A 15049-nucleotide genomic window follows, 5' to 3' on the forward strand; every position below is an offset into this window, starting at 1 on the left:
GAGAGGAAACCAAGGGTCAGGTATTCAGATGGAAGGAGGGGAAGAGAGGAAGTGAGGATACATCAGAACTGAAGTAGGAACCAGGTGATAACTTAGAGAAGTAAGAACCAATGGCAAAGAATATGAATAGTGAATAAAAGCATCAGTAAGTGGATCTGAGTGTACAGAATGGAATACTGATGCATTCATTTACTGCTGTGATTCACAACGCTAGCAATAAATTGACATCTCAATAATAGAATATGTGGTAATGCTGCTCTCAGGCAAGAAAAAACTGTGGGAAGTTTAATTCCACATGAATTAAAAGATCATTTCAATGCCAATTTTTTCATACGCATTGTTAATAGCTGCAAAGCTAGTGCCAGTTGCAGAGTCAAAGACCCCGTCAACAGCAGTATTAGCCCTGCTCTCACAGCGGTCGCCGCTATGTTAACAAGTAGCACCAACGCCAGGGAAGACACTGCTCAAGAGGTAGAAGAGAACCTACTTCAACTACCATACCCAAATGGGTATGGCTCCCCACTCCCTTTTTAGGTCTCGCCTCTCAATGCGCATGCGCATTGAGCAGAGCGAGACTATAGGCACTTAAACAGACTTTACCCAACTGGCGATTTGGTGCTGTGCCCGTGCGCTTTTAGGTCAATGCGCAAGCGCATTGACCTAAAATGCGCGTGCACAGCATCAAATTGTCAGCCATCTGTTGCCCAGCTTGGTGCCGCTCCACCCCCTGCGGCATCAAAGGCTTTCACGGCCGGCCGTGCTTTCAGTTTCACGGCCGGCCGGCCGGCCAGCCGTGTGAAGTGCACTTCAAAGGCCGCTCTCCCTGCTCCGCCTACTGCTGCGGCCGTGTCGCATTTCTCCTCCCCCCTCCCCTTAGCAATGCCCTCCGTCTTGTTCATTCTTCATTCCTGCTCACTGGTTTGTTGGCGCTTAAATAATAAATAAAAAAACATCGTCTCCTGTAGTTGTAGTCTAGACCTGTTGACTTTGCCAATGTGTGGTTACTGTGTAAACTTTTTTTTACACTGAGACATTTGTCAAAGTGCTGTGCTAGCTGTGCAAAGTGAAACCTACAAGACAGCAATCAGCAGAAAGGCCTGTTTTATTGAAACAAACAGTGACAGGACAGCACTTGGAGTTAAACTCAGTACAAGCAGTGGAGTAGCAATGGTACAATGGGCCTTGGTGCAGGCAATGTAAATGGGCCCCACACACTGACTGGACCAGAAAATACTACCATCATTTGGTGCATTTAGCCTACTGCTACCCTGCCCACGGTGCCACTACACCTGTTGCACTGTTGATAGCTGTGCCCCTGAGTACAAGCGTCAGTAGAATTTGAAATTACATTAACCAGCCTGGAAACAAGTTGTCTCTCCCCAGCTCCCATGCAAGTTTGTGGATCGCTTAGAAATGTGAACGCATGCCCACGAAAAAATGACATTTTCGTGTACCAGCAGCCCTAATTAGAAACCACAACAATCAACATACGCATGCCGCAGGCAATCAGCACATAACGGGAGAATTTTCGTGTACCAGCAGCCCTAAATAGAAACCACAACAATCAACATACCCATGCCGCAGACAATCAGCATATAACTGGAGATTTAGCGATAATTTTATTTTTATTTTGAATCAGAAGTGACGCAGAGATCCGGAAGAGAGGCCTGTGGCACGCGAACAGAGGCTTGAACCCTGGGGCGGTTTACGAGACATAAGGGGCTGGCGTCTACTCATTAGATCTGAGCGTCTCTTTGGTTTCACTAGAAACTACGACGTCAGACCGAGACCACGCAGTTAAACAAATGAACGCTACCGCATGGGGAGGCTTTCAAAAACACAGCGGTGGGAGAGGGGAGGAAGGTTCTCAAAGCTGGTCCTAGTGAAAAAGATCCCTCCGTCTTCTCCTTGAAGACCTCCTTCTTTTACTTTGAAGCGCTTTGCCTCAGCCGGAGAGTGCAGCCAGTTCCAGGTGTTTGGTTTCTAATCTAAGAAAGACAAATGACTGAATGGTTCCTGTTGTGTGCGAAGTTAAAGCTTTTAAACTGAAAACAATCTTCTGAAAGATTCAGTAACCCTGTAACGCATGCAGGCGGCCACGAGATAACAAAATACTATTAAGTTAGCAATAATAGAGAGGTATATAAAGTATAATTGAAATGAAATCAAAAACCTTATAAAGAAAGCTCTGACCCTAAGAGGAAACATGGACCGATTTTTAGGTCTCGCCTCTCAATGCGCATGCGTATTGAGCGGAGCGAGACTATAGGGGCTTAAACAGCGTTTAACTACACTGGCGATTTGATGAAGTGCATGTGCGCTTTTAGCTCAATGAGTTTAAATGCGCGTGCACAGCATCAAATCGCCAGTCTTCGCCATCTGTTACCCAGCTTGGTGCCGCCAGCACCTCCCCTCTCTCTCCCTGCACACAGCCAGGCTCGCATTTCTCCTCCCCCTTCCCAGCCACCAGCACCTCCCCTCTCTCTCCCCTGGAGTTTCATTTAATCTACTGCTTGTTATTCTTTCCCTCGGCTCGTGTATCAGCCCGCTTCATGGACGCAGCAATTTTTCTTGCAATCAAAAACAAAGCTTGCCCCGGCTTGAAAACATGTCTGTAAATCTTTCTTTTGAGGAATTTTGCCCCTCTGCCGCCCCACCCCCTCCCGCCCGTCACTGCCTGTTATTTTCAATGCTTCGTCACTTAATATCCCATGCCGTGGTGTGACAAATTATCAAGATTTAAAAGCATTTTTATTGCTCATTTACTTTGTGAGCAATAAAGATGCCTTTAAATCTTGCTATCTTGTTACATTTCCTCTGCTTTCTGAGGCAGAGGTCATGTGTCAGTTTGCATTCCAACTCGCCAGAAAAGGCGAGTAGGACCTAAAAATAGCTCGTCCTGAATTAATCTGACTCGCAAATGTGAGCGGTCGAATGAATATTTCAATCGCTGATCTATCTATCTATCACCCTCACTCTATCTATCTATCGCCCTCACTCTATCTATCTATCGCCCTCACTCTATCTATCTATCGCCCTCACTCTAGCTATCTATCGCCCTCACTTTATCTATCGCCCTCACTCTATCTGTCTATCTATCTATTGCCCGCACTCTATTAGTCTATCTATCGCACTCACTCTATCTATCACCCTCATTCTATCTATCGCCCTCACTCTATCTATCTGTCTATCTATCTATCACCCTCACTATCTATCTAGCTATCTATCGCCCTCACTCTGTCTACCGCCCTCCCTCTATCTATCTATCGCCCTCCCACTATCTATCGCCCTCCCTCTATCTATCTATCGCACTCACTCTGTCTATCGAATCACCACAGCATCACTCAGCACCACCACAGCATCACTCAGCACCACCACAGCATCACTCAGCACCACCACAGCATCACTCTGCGCAACCACAGCATCACTCTGCGCAACCACAGCATCACTCAGCGCACCCACAGCATCACTCCGCGCAATCACAGCATCACTCAGCGCAACCACAGCATCACTCAGCGCAACCACAGCATCACTCAGCGCAACCACAGCATCACTCAGCGCAACCACAGCATCACTCAGCGCAACCACAGCATCACTCAGCGCAACCACATCATCACTCAGCACAGCATCACTCAGCGCAACCACAGCATCACTCAGCGCAACCACAGCATCACTCAGCGTAACCACAGCATCACTCAGCGCAAACCACAGCATCACTCAGCTCAACCACAGCATCACTCAGCATCACCACAGCATCACTGGTTCAAATATGTTCTCTCAATGTTTCAAGCTTTATTACAAATGACAAAAAGATGTTAATATTTCACTTCTGTTCTTGGATTTTCGTCACAATAAAATACACAAAACATAATCTTAACTAAAGATATTTACAAAAGTTTAAGCTATTGCCATTATAAAATAAAATCACTTTTATTTACGTATTAATTATTTCAAAAAAGTTAAAAGCCATTGTTATTTGTAATATCAATACATCTAAGTCACGTAAATACAAAACATGTTGCATTACAAATGCTAGAGGTGTCACATTTGCGAAAGTTATAACTATTGGCATTGTAAATGACAAAGCTATTTATTTAGCTATTTCAAAAAAAAGTCATTTATAAGACCAATAGCTCCAACTTTCCTATTGCGAGACCTATTGCATTTCCAATGCTTGTTCCCCAAACTGGTTGTGTTGGCAGAGATATTTGGAACATCTCATTAAAAAGAAAATGATGTTGCCACCTCAAAATATTTTTTAGAGCGCCCCAGCGCAAGTGCCCTCTGTGCAAGTCAGCTGCTCTTACACACACGTCATCAACCGTCACCACAGAGTTGCTGTTTTTTTCCATCTGTCAGGAATGACCCTGGTCTTCTTTAATCCAGTTCTTCCTCCTCTGTGAGCCATGCTGTTTCTTCTTGTAAATCCCTTGGATGTCCATTCAATAGAATGCCTGGGGTAGTGGAAGGGACATCACACAATTTTACATGCCGTTTATCACATTACAGGAAGGGATCTCATGACCCCTGAAATTGGTTAACTTTCCAGGAAGTGATATCATTGAACTGGAAAACGCCATCAATAAAAGCAAATTACCATAATAATAGAAAATACACTTAAACAGATAACACTATGTACGTTTTCATCCATATCTAAAGAAGGATGCTGCATTGTATGCCTGGGGTAGCACAGTGATCAGCACAGGGGCGTGCCATCACAGGTGCAACCATCTAATGCTGAAGTTCAATCATCATATTTCCAGACAAATCCTCAAATGCTCAGACATAAAATGTAATGTCAAATCACATCAATCAATCAATCAATAATTTCTAACTGCGCAGCACTATCACCCCTAGGGGTATCTGGGCTCTGAGGTTGCTTCGTATGCGTCGAAAAGCCAAGTTTTGAGTTGCTTTCGGAAGACTGGCAGGGAGGGTGCCATTCCGAGGTGTAGGGGGAGGTCATTCCAGGCAATGGCGGGGATGTAGAATGCATGGCCCCTGATGGGAGGGATGCGGGGGCGTAGAGGGCGAGTGAAGTGGAGTGCAGGTATCTCAAGGGAAGATGGAAGTAAAGCTGGTGGCTTATGTAGGAAGGTCCTTATTTGTGGAGGGTTTTGTAGGCGTGTGTGAGCATCTTGAACTGGCGTGTTTTCTGGACATGGAGCCTGGGGAGGTTTCTGAGGTGAGGAGAGATGTGGGTATGCTTGGGGAGGTCCAGGATGAATCTGGCTGCCATGTTCTGTGTTGTCTGGAGTCTTCTGAAGAGTTGGGTGGAGATACCAGTGTAGAGCACGTTGCTGTAGTCAAGGCAGCTGGAGACGAGGTCTTGTGCAGCTATCTTTCTGGTGTTTAGTGGGATCCACCTGAAAATTTTGCAGAATGTGTGGAAACAGGAAAAGGCGACTGCGTTGACTTGTTTCATGGTCATTTGGCTGTCAGGATTATGCCGAAGTTGCGAGCGTGGTCAGTCGGTGCATGTCTGAGTTCTTCTGGCCACCAGCTGTTTTCCCAGGCGGAGGTGTTCTTTCCTAAGATCAGAACCTCAGTTTTGTCAGAGTTGAATGTAAGGCAGCTGTTTTTCATCCATTCGGCTACGTTGGTCCTGACATTGCAGAGGTTAGTTTTGGTGTTAGGGTCCTGGATTTGGGGCTAGGGTCTTTGGTGAACTAGAGGACGAGCTGAGTGTCGTCTGCAAACGAGATGATGTTGAGTCTGTGGGGTCTGACGATGTCCGCGAGGGGGGGGTCATGTAGATGTTGAATAGAGTGGGGCTCAGGGATGACTTGGGGCACACCGCATATGATGTACTTGGGAGCGGATGTGTTTGGAGATAGACGGATGCTCTAGGTGCATCCTGAGAGGGATGAGATGATCCACTTGAGAGCGAGTTGTTGAATGCCTGTTGTTGGAGTCTGTTGATGAGGATGTGGTGGGTGATGGTGTCGAATGCTGCAGACAAGTCAAGGAGAATAAAAGCCACTGTTTCTCCTTGGTCGAGGACCGTTCTGATGTTATCAGTTGTGATGATGAGTGCGGTCTCTGTGCTATGGTTGGCCCAGAAACATGATTGTGATGCTTCGAGTAGATGGTTTTATTCTAGGTAGTCAGTGAGCTGTTGGTTGATGGCCTTCTTGAGTAATTTGGCTGGGTATGGAGGCAAGGAGATCGGACGGTAGCGTTTGAGGTCGCTGGGATTAGCTGAGGGCTTTTTTAGGAGGGACTGATGTCTGCGTGCTTCCATTTGTCAGGAAGAATGCTGTGGAGATGGAAGTGTTAAGGAAGTTGGTGAGTTCAGGGCTAATTATGTTAGATCCGAGGTTGAAAAGATTGTGAGGAAAGGGGTCAGTGGGTACCCCTTGGTGGATGGAGGACATGAGGGTGGTGGTGGTCTGGATGTCGAGTGTGGATCAGGCAGTTATGGCTGGGCTGGGGTTCGCTGGTTGGATGAGATTTTTTAGCCTGAAAGAGGTGGGTTGTGGGTTAAAGTTGTTCTAGATGTTGGCAATATTGCTGTGGAAGTAGTTGGATAGTGAGTCGCAGAGTTGTTGGGCGGGACGTACTGTGTTTTCACTGGCAGCCGGGTTGGATAATTCCTTGATGGTTTTGAAATGTTCCTTGGTGTGGTTGACTGCGGCATTGATGCGGTCCCTGATGGCTGCTCTTTTGGCCCCCTTGATGTGCCAGTAGTAGTCATTGAGTCCTGTTTTGTGTGCAGGTCTGTCTCCTTGGTGAAGCACCATCATTATATGCCCAGGCAAAACCTCCATTTGCTTGTCCAGAGCCGTCGTTTGCTCCAACCACAAACTCTCTTTGACCATGTATAGCCCGACAATGCCTGGTACAACCTCCTAAAAGCATGTGTGCGAATTCCTCTCTGTCTCACAATCACTCTGCATACAGGGTGCACGGAGTCACACCTTGAATACAATTATCAATGTTGTTCTTCTTTGTCTTTTTCTTCTTATTACTAACACCAATATTATTATTATCTTTATTATTAGTAATAATAATAATACCAAAGGCCCGTTGACTCATTATAAAAAAAAATTGGGGTCACTTTGTATTTTCAGTGATTTTTAGACAAGTGTACCAGAATATTTCTAGAAGCATATTTTTGTTTCCAGGTACAAAGCACTGTATTAAAACAAATTATTATAACTTGTTTTTTTATACATGCTTCAATCCGCACTCTAGCAGTTTCTAAGCACTGTAAATTATAGATATTGGTATTATCAGCTCATTATTTTAACATTTTTACTCAGTTAATCCTTAAGATGCCAAACATTGCTGACCCAAAATACCCACCGTGTGTGTCTTCTAGTTTTTTCCGGGGTGATCCATTGTCATAAAAGTGCCTAGCTCGTCATTTGAGAACTAAGTCCCCAATTTACCAATCTAAGGCCCCCCACAACAGTTGCGCTATATTGCTTTAAAAAATAAGGCCCACAGTGCTTGACTGGCCTGCTTGAGATACTGCCTCTCTTTTGCAGCAGCGGCAGTGCTGGTGTGGCACTGCCATACAGTCATACAGTGACGTAGCAAGGGGGCCTCCCCTGCTCTTATCAGTGGCCGCTGTGGGAAACACCAGAGCCCCCTCCCCTGCCAAGGCCGGCTTTATCGCTGGTGGTGCCCCGTACGACAATCATTTTTTTGCACCCCCCATGACCGCCTCCTCGTTTTCTCTCACTACCACCGGTCAAAAGAGCTCCTCATCGTTCCAATTATAAGTTATTGCTAAAGTCAGCGCCCCCTCCTAAGGTCAGCGCCCCTTCTTTAGGTCAGCGCCCAGTGCGGATGCACCAGCTGCACTGCCCTAAAGCCGACACTGCTCTTACATACCGTGCCCGTGAACGGCAAACGCAGGGGCCGCCACATGCGCCACATGGTCAAGCTACGCCACTGCTGCCATACAACGTTTAAAGCCATTTGCCATTGGTCAGCTGGCACTCAACCATTTCCAGCATGCACACACACTTCCATGGACTGAGAGCAATGGGCCAATGGAAACACATTTTTTCCAGAGTCACACACATGATACACTCAGAGACCCATCTCTGTGGCGCCAAGCACTGAACTTGGGACCTGGAAGTTCATTACTTTTTGCAACATTGTATTTAGCCCCTTAAAACCGGTTGAAAACAAAACCGAAAGCTTATAAAACAGGTCAGTAGCTGTAGCTTTGGTTAATGCCTTCAAGACAAGCAGGCTGCACTGCAGCGGAATTGTTTTTCTTTTTCAGAAATAAAACATTACAATCTGCCGGGGTCAACCCATTGCTACAGTTCAGGGGTTAGCAAAGGGCAGCTGCGACCCCTAATTGACGTCCATGCTAAATCCTCTGCCACTGGAACTTTTAGACATATTTCCATTTCCAATTGGCTGCAAGAAAAAAGAACTTGGTTACTCATGCAATATATTTATTTTATGATAGGCTTCAAGCTTTGCTTAGCATGTGGTTGCCAGTGCTTGTGATAGAAAGAAAGACTGTTTTGTGTTGGTGGCGACTGCGTTTCTATTTTTTATGGGTTAGAATACATTTACAGTTGCAGGAAGAGTGTCTGCAATCTGTCCAGGAAGGGTCAAGAAGTCAAATTAACCCTTGCTTTCATCATCAGTTGCACCTGGGAAAGGGGGATTGAAAACCAAGAGCTGCCCCTGGTTTTAACAAGGGTTATTGGTACTGGTGCAGACACTACTCCTGTTCTACGACTTTCTACTATCTGTTCTTGGGACCCTCTGAGTGCACACATGTTTTTGTACCTCTTAATAATAAACGTCAGAGTTATCAAGCCTTTGGTTCCTGTAGTTCCGGATGTTTCTTTTCAAAGCAGTTTTTCTTGCGCTGTACAGCCATACACACCCAGGGGAAGCCTGGAAAAGTGACATATACACGAATGTGCAGCAGACTATTGCTGATATCGACATTTATTTTTCTAGATACATCACTAACACATATAAAACCAATTGCCATGTCGTGAATAACATTACCCACTGTCGTCTACCCGCTGCCTTCCCAGCCTTTATAATCGAACATACCGACTAAAAAAGGTCCCCCCCAAACCCTTATTCCACAGTCCCTGCAGCCTCCAAAATCCTGGAACCTCGGTAATCTGCCCACTTTCCCCATATCTTGGAATGTTTCTGCGCACAACCTCTCACTAAAATTGATAATTCCAAGCCCATACAGAAATCCATGCCCTTTCTCCACCCTTGCACACGGGGAGAAGATGAAGCCTGCCATACCCCGACTATATCACGCTTCGCCACCGTAAGTCTCAGGAATAATAGATGGCGTTTATATCTATTACCTCCAATGCCATCTGTAACATGCAAAAGGGCTAGTTCAGGGGAGGCGGGTACGTCCCACCCCAGGAACTCCGAAAGTGAGCTCAAGAACCCCGCTAAAACCTCTAAAGCGCTGCACACTGCTAGACAGTGTGAAACCAAACGCCTTCTTCAGAATTACATTTTAGGCATATAGGGGGAGTCCACCAGCTGTTAGTAACTATTGGGGCATATTATCAAGGGCTGCCGCTAAAGCGGCGATAATGGGCTTGATAATATGCGCTTGAGAATTCCCAAAGAAGTCCATGTTCACACCAGAACATGGGCTTCTATGGGAATTCACAAGGGCCTATTATCAAGCCCATTATCGCCGCTTTAGCGGCAGTTTCCTGCCGCTAAAGCGACAATAATTTAAACGCCGGTTCTTGATAATATGCCCCTATTGTGTTGTATATTTTGGTAATCTTATGATCGCCCAGGTCACCCATAAAAACCTTGGCCTCAATGGGGTGTAATTCTGGCAGGACATCTAAGTGTAGAATTGACGGTGAGAGGGCCTGTCTGAATTGGAGATATTTGTAGAACTGTGTATTGGGCATATCAAGTTTCCTCTGAAGCTCCTGGGATGATTTTTAAATCAGTCCTCGCATCGACTAATTCCAGTCAACGTCGAGAACTGAGGCAGAAGACCATTATGCCAAAGTGGGTATCCCTGGTCAGTCTACCCCACCATCCCAAGCGCGGGAGGACCTGCCTCCAAAATGTGAAGATAGTCTTTGTAGCCGGCAGGAGGGTTCGCAGCATCGCCGCAGGATAGAGAATAGTATGTAATGTTGTCTCACCCATTAGCCAGCGTTCCAGCTGGGTCCTGCCTATCCCCATACCACCATTCATTTAGCACCAAGAGATGGGGCACTGTATAATATACCTGGATATTCGGAGTAGCCATTCCCGCACAGTACGTAGACTGAAAACAGGTTTTCAGGGCCACCCGGGCAGACTCCCCACCCTTAAGGAACTGGCCCAGCAATGCATTCATTTGCCTAAACCACGTGATTGGGATTGGATATGGATGATTCTGTAACTGGTGGAGTAGGCGTGGAAGAGAGACCATTTTAAAATTTTCAGATCGGCCGAACAGGGACAAGGGTAGGTGAGACCATGTCCTGAGCTGAGCTTTAGTCTGCGTCATCAATTGGGCCAGATTTCTTTCGCATGAGTCCGATTGGGAGAAGGCTAGGCACACCCCAAGACATGTGAACCCCCCCTCATGACCAATTGTTACCTCCTCGGACCAGGTACCCAGGGCTGATAATGGAACGTCTAGTTTGTCCTGCACCTCGTCCGAGAGAGCCCTGGTAGGCAGATCATCTAAGAAACGATAGATTGTGGCCATTGGTAGGATTTCTTTGGGTGCATAGAGTTCTGCATATTAGTCGGCAAAACTTGCTGTGATTTGGGCTGGATTAGTCAGAGTTATGCCGTTGGGAGACTGGGTGGCCGTAATGGAGCGTGGCTGCCGCACCCGCCGACAGAGCCAATGCAGTAGTGCGCTAAACTTGTCCCCCCACTGATATATCCTGCTATGGGAAGCAAGCCATGTCAATGTGGCCTTTCCCAATAACTCATTGGAGTACAGCTGTTGTGTGAGGAGTAGTTGTTGGTGTGTAATGTTTCCCTCTATCCCCCTGCTCTCTTGGTCGAGCTCAGTGAGTTGAGCCACCAGTTGTGTCAGTTTCTCCTGTTTGTTGCGGCGCTGTGCCACACAAAAGGAAATGTCGGCGTATCATTTAGTAGGGTTCATGGTCTCCCACAGTACTTCTAGGGACTCTACTGATCCTGTGTTGTCCCCAAAATAATCTATGATGGCTTGACGCATTTGTAGTTTGTACTGCTGGTCCTGCAGGTGCCACGCCAAAAGGTGCCATCGAAACGCCAGGTGTCGCGGGCCTAGTGATAGCTCCAGTGTCTCCGGGGAGTGATCGGAGAGTCTTTGGGCAATATCTCCACCCCCTCATTCTACGGACATACTCCAATGGTATAAATATATATTCTAATCGGGCAAAGGAGTCATGCATATTTGAGTAGTATGTGAACTCTTGGGTTATGGGATGTAGTCTCCTCCATGTAACTATCCAATACACCCCATTTGTCATATGCTGCAGCCTGGACTCCCATTGTGGCACCAACCTCCCGCCATCATGCCATCTGTCGCGAGAGGGGCACATCGCATCATTCCAGTATCCTCCAGCTACTGTTAAACTACATGGGCTCTCAGCCCAGGTGCTTGTCAATCGTTCAACAAAGTCCAGGTCGGGGGGGAGGGGGAGCGTACACACTACTCAAGGTAATCGCCTCCTCATATAGTGTACCTGTTACTATGGCATTGCGTCCTTGGGGGTCTAGGCAGGGTCTACGGTGTGCAAGCGGACCCTGCGATGGACCAGGATTGCCACCCCCAGGAGCCCCTTGTAAATCCAGAGTGATACACCTGGTCATAGCCGAACCAAGAAAAGCAGGGCGCTTTGTTGCCCAGGAGATGTGTCTCTTGTAGGAGTAGTATATCAGCTCTATACCGCTTGGCCTGTCGGAGTACTGCACCCCATTAAATTTGATCTAACAGGCCAGTACATTCCAGCTGACTATACGCAGTTCCATCCCAGGGGCTCTATCTCGGTCTGAGACATGGGTCTACATAATGCGATAGTAAGAGGGGAAGCCTATACACTACCATCGCTTGGGGGCATGCGTGCATTAGGTGTAACGGTATGCCATTAACAACAACAACCACTCCTACTTTTTAGGTCGAGAATCTCGACCTATTGTGATTGAGTTCCTCCTCAAGGGGCGTAGAGGGGTGCACGTGCGGCGATTCAGGAACGTGAATGCGCACGTACAGGCATACGCACATCTCTTGCTCCACTTTCACACTCACGAAACACACACACACACACGCACACGCACACGCACACACGCACACGCACACTCACACACACACCAAGCCCCACTTACCAAGCCCCACTTACCGCAATAGTGGCTTCAGCCGCCACTCCTGACGCCACCGGTCCTCTGGCCATCCACTCCATGGGCGCGGGCGCAAAGACGGAAGTCCCGCCCCACGACAGCCGTGAGCGTGCACATCCCGAAACCGGAAGTTCGGGAGAGTGCACGCTCACGGCTTGTTAACACTTGCCTGGGAAAATATGTAGTCAATGGAGCGTTTCATCTGCACGTTCTTGCACAGATTATGGATGTTAGAAACTAATTGCTGAACTAAGTTTATTAAGCACATTTGTATTGCCTGCACTAATAGAGAGCTGTTATCATTTGTTTAAATTATGTAGCTTAATGGGGTCCGTCCGCTGCTCCATGTATGCGGCTGCTGGTTTCCCAACTGGTGCACTCTGCAATAGTTAATATTTCACGCTACTTTCCATCTTCGACTAAAGGTTTGCGTGCTAGATGTTAAAATAAAATAACATTACTAAGTATAATGCAAACCATGAGGCCTTTTTTTGGTGTAAGGGCCGTTAGAGTCAATTATGTTATGCCAAATCACCTGCTGTCTTCCATACCGGTAGCGCCGCTCCACGAGCACGGTTCTCTCAGAAGGCACAGGCCAGCTGTGACAAGGCTTGCAGTCACGGCCTCGCATCAAGAGCTTGGGTCACAGTGGTGATTCTGCTATCATTACAAATGACTCTGCGCAGTGAGCCCGGTTCCCGCACTGCATGTAGTACTAAATAGAACAGGCAAGAAAAAGCTTCAGTGACTGCAATGAGTGGGTCCACTACTGTTTCAACGTATAGACATTACAGCTGAGGTACGTGTTTTTCATGTTGGGGGCTCACATCCTTCTGTTTCTGGCCTGGGTCCCTCGTGGGACAGAGAGCCGGCCCTGGAATCTACACTAATTCTCTACATGTTGACTTAATTAATTGCCAGCAGTAAGAAGGACCCAGGGGGCCAGTGTGGGCGAGGCTGCTAGGGCATCTGCCTTTTAGTAAGTAAGCCAACTTACTTTGGATACTGTTGATAAATAACATTGATGCTTCAATCAATCTGGGTTGCCTGCGGCCCCTGTCCTGTGGTGTACAGACTCTAAAAACTTTGCAGTCATGCAGCGTAAGGCTCCTCTGTTCAGTTTTCAGCTGCCTGCCGTTAGTATACTTAAGTTCATGTACTTTCTTAGTTTCTCGTTGCTCAAATGGGTGTAATTTCTGATATTATTTGTATGTCTGAATTGCTTGTGAGAAGGTGTCACTCATATTCGTTAAAATGTCCCTCATACTTACACTGAACCTGTGAAAATGTCGTACTTAGCAATCTGAAACCTTGACAGCTATGACCTTAAAGGCAGTCTCAGTAAAGTGTAGCCTGTAGTTCTCGTGTCTTATCTCGCTACGTTCGAGTCAGTTTGCTAATATGGGGCTGCCCGGTTTCTGCTGCAGTCAGGCAGAAGCAAAGATGTGTGCCGTGGGTAGTAAATCTTTCTGCAACATGTAAGGTATAACCTTTTTTTAAATGTAGGACTTACTGCATTAGTCGTGGGACTTGATACTATTTTAAAAACTAACTCGGTGGTGCTCATTTTATTTTCTTCTAAATTAAGTCATGAAATGAGTGATTCTCATGTTGTATTAAATTCTTTGCTACTAGGCATTAACTTACTTATTTTATGCCAATGACACAGTTCTCATAACCAGAACATCCAATGTCCTCCAAACTTTGCTGGATGCCTTTGATACATGTATGACCAATCTGGGCCTCAAGACAAATAGAACAAAGTCTTTTATAATGAAGTGTGGCCCCTAGATTACTAAAACGAGGACATTTGTTTTGGGTGACTCAGAGATTATACAAGTTCTCCATTTAACATTTGTATGTGTGCTTTTGGGTGTCGTTTTAATTGAAAATGTATTTTAAGAGTTAGGGCCTTGCAATTTAAAAGGTCAGTTGATGCAGTTTTTAGATTTTCTGAAAGATTGGGACGTAAACCAGCGAAGGGACTTCTATGTATTTTTAGAAGTAAGTACCACACTGTTGCCATTTTTGGGGCTGGGGTAAGGGGATATTTCAACCCCAATTGTTTACAGATTATAGACAACACATTTTTGAAAAGGCTTCTCCCAGTTCCTCATTCGATGTCTGCAAACGTCTGTCTTAAACGAGTTCAGTTAGGATTTATAGAAGACCATATTCAGCTGCAGCCCTTGTTACTCAGGCTTAAGGTATGGAACAACCCAGCGGCCCATTTTTGTAGTTCCATGCTGGACGATTGTCTAATCCTGGATAGGGTTTTAGACATTCCGTGGTTCAAAAATATAAAAGACACTTTTGAAATGCAAGGCATTCCAAAATACTTTCATTTGGCGGACACCCTTACTGTTAGTGTTATACCTAAAGTGAAAGAGCTTTACACCTAAAATATTAATATTACCCGTTCAACAAGCAGGGTAGTTGACCTTAAAGGCAGTCTCAGTAAAGTGTAGCCTGTAGTTCTCGTGTCTTATCTCACTACGTTCGAGTCAGTTTGCTAATATGGGGCTGCCCGGTTTCTGCTGCAGTCAGGCAGAAGCAAACATGTGTGCCGTGGGTTGTAAATCTTTCTGCAACATGTAAGGTATAACCTTTTTTTAAATATAGGACTTACTGCATTAGTCGTGGGACTTGATACTACTTTAAAAACTAACTCAGTGGTGCTCATTTTATTTACTTCTAAATTAAGTCATGAAATGAGTGATTCTCATGTTGTATTCAA

The sequence above is a fragment of the Lissotriton vulgaris genome, chromosome 12, assembly GCF_964263255.1.
Source record: "Lissotriton vulgaris chromosome 12, aLisVul1.2, whole genome shotgun sequence".
Lineage (NCBI taxonomy): Eukaryota > Metazoa > Chordata > Amphibia > Caudata > Salamandridae > Lissotriton > Lissotriton vulgaris.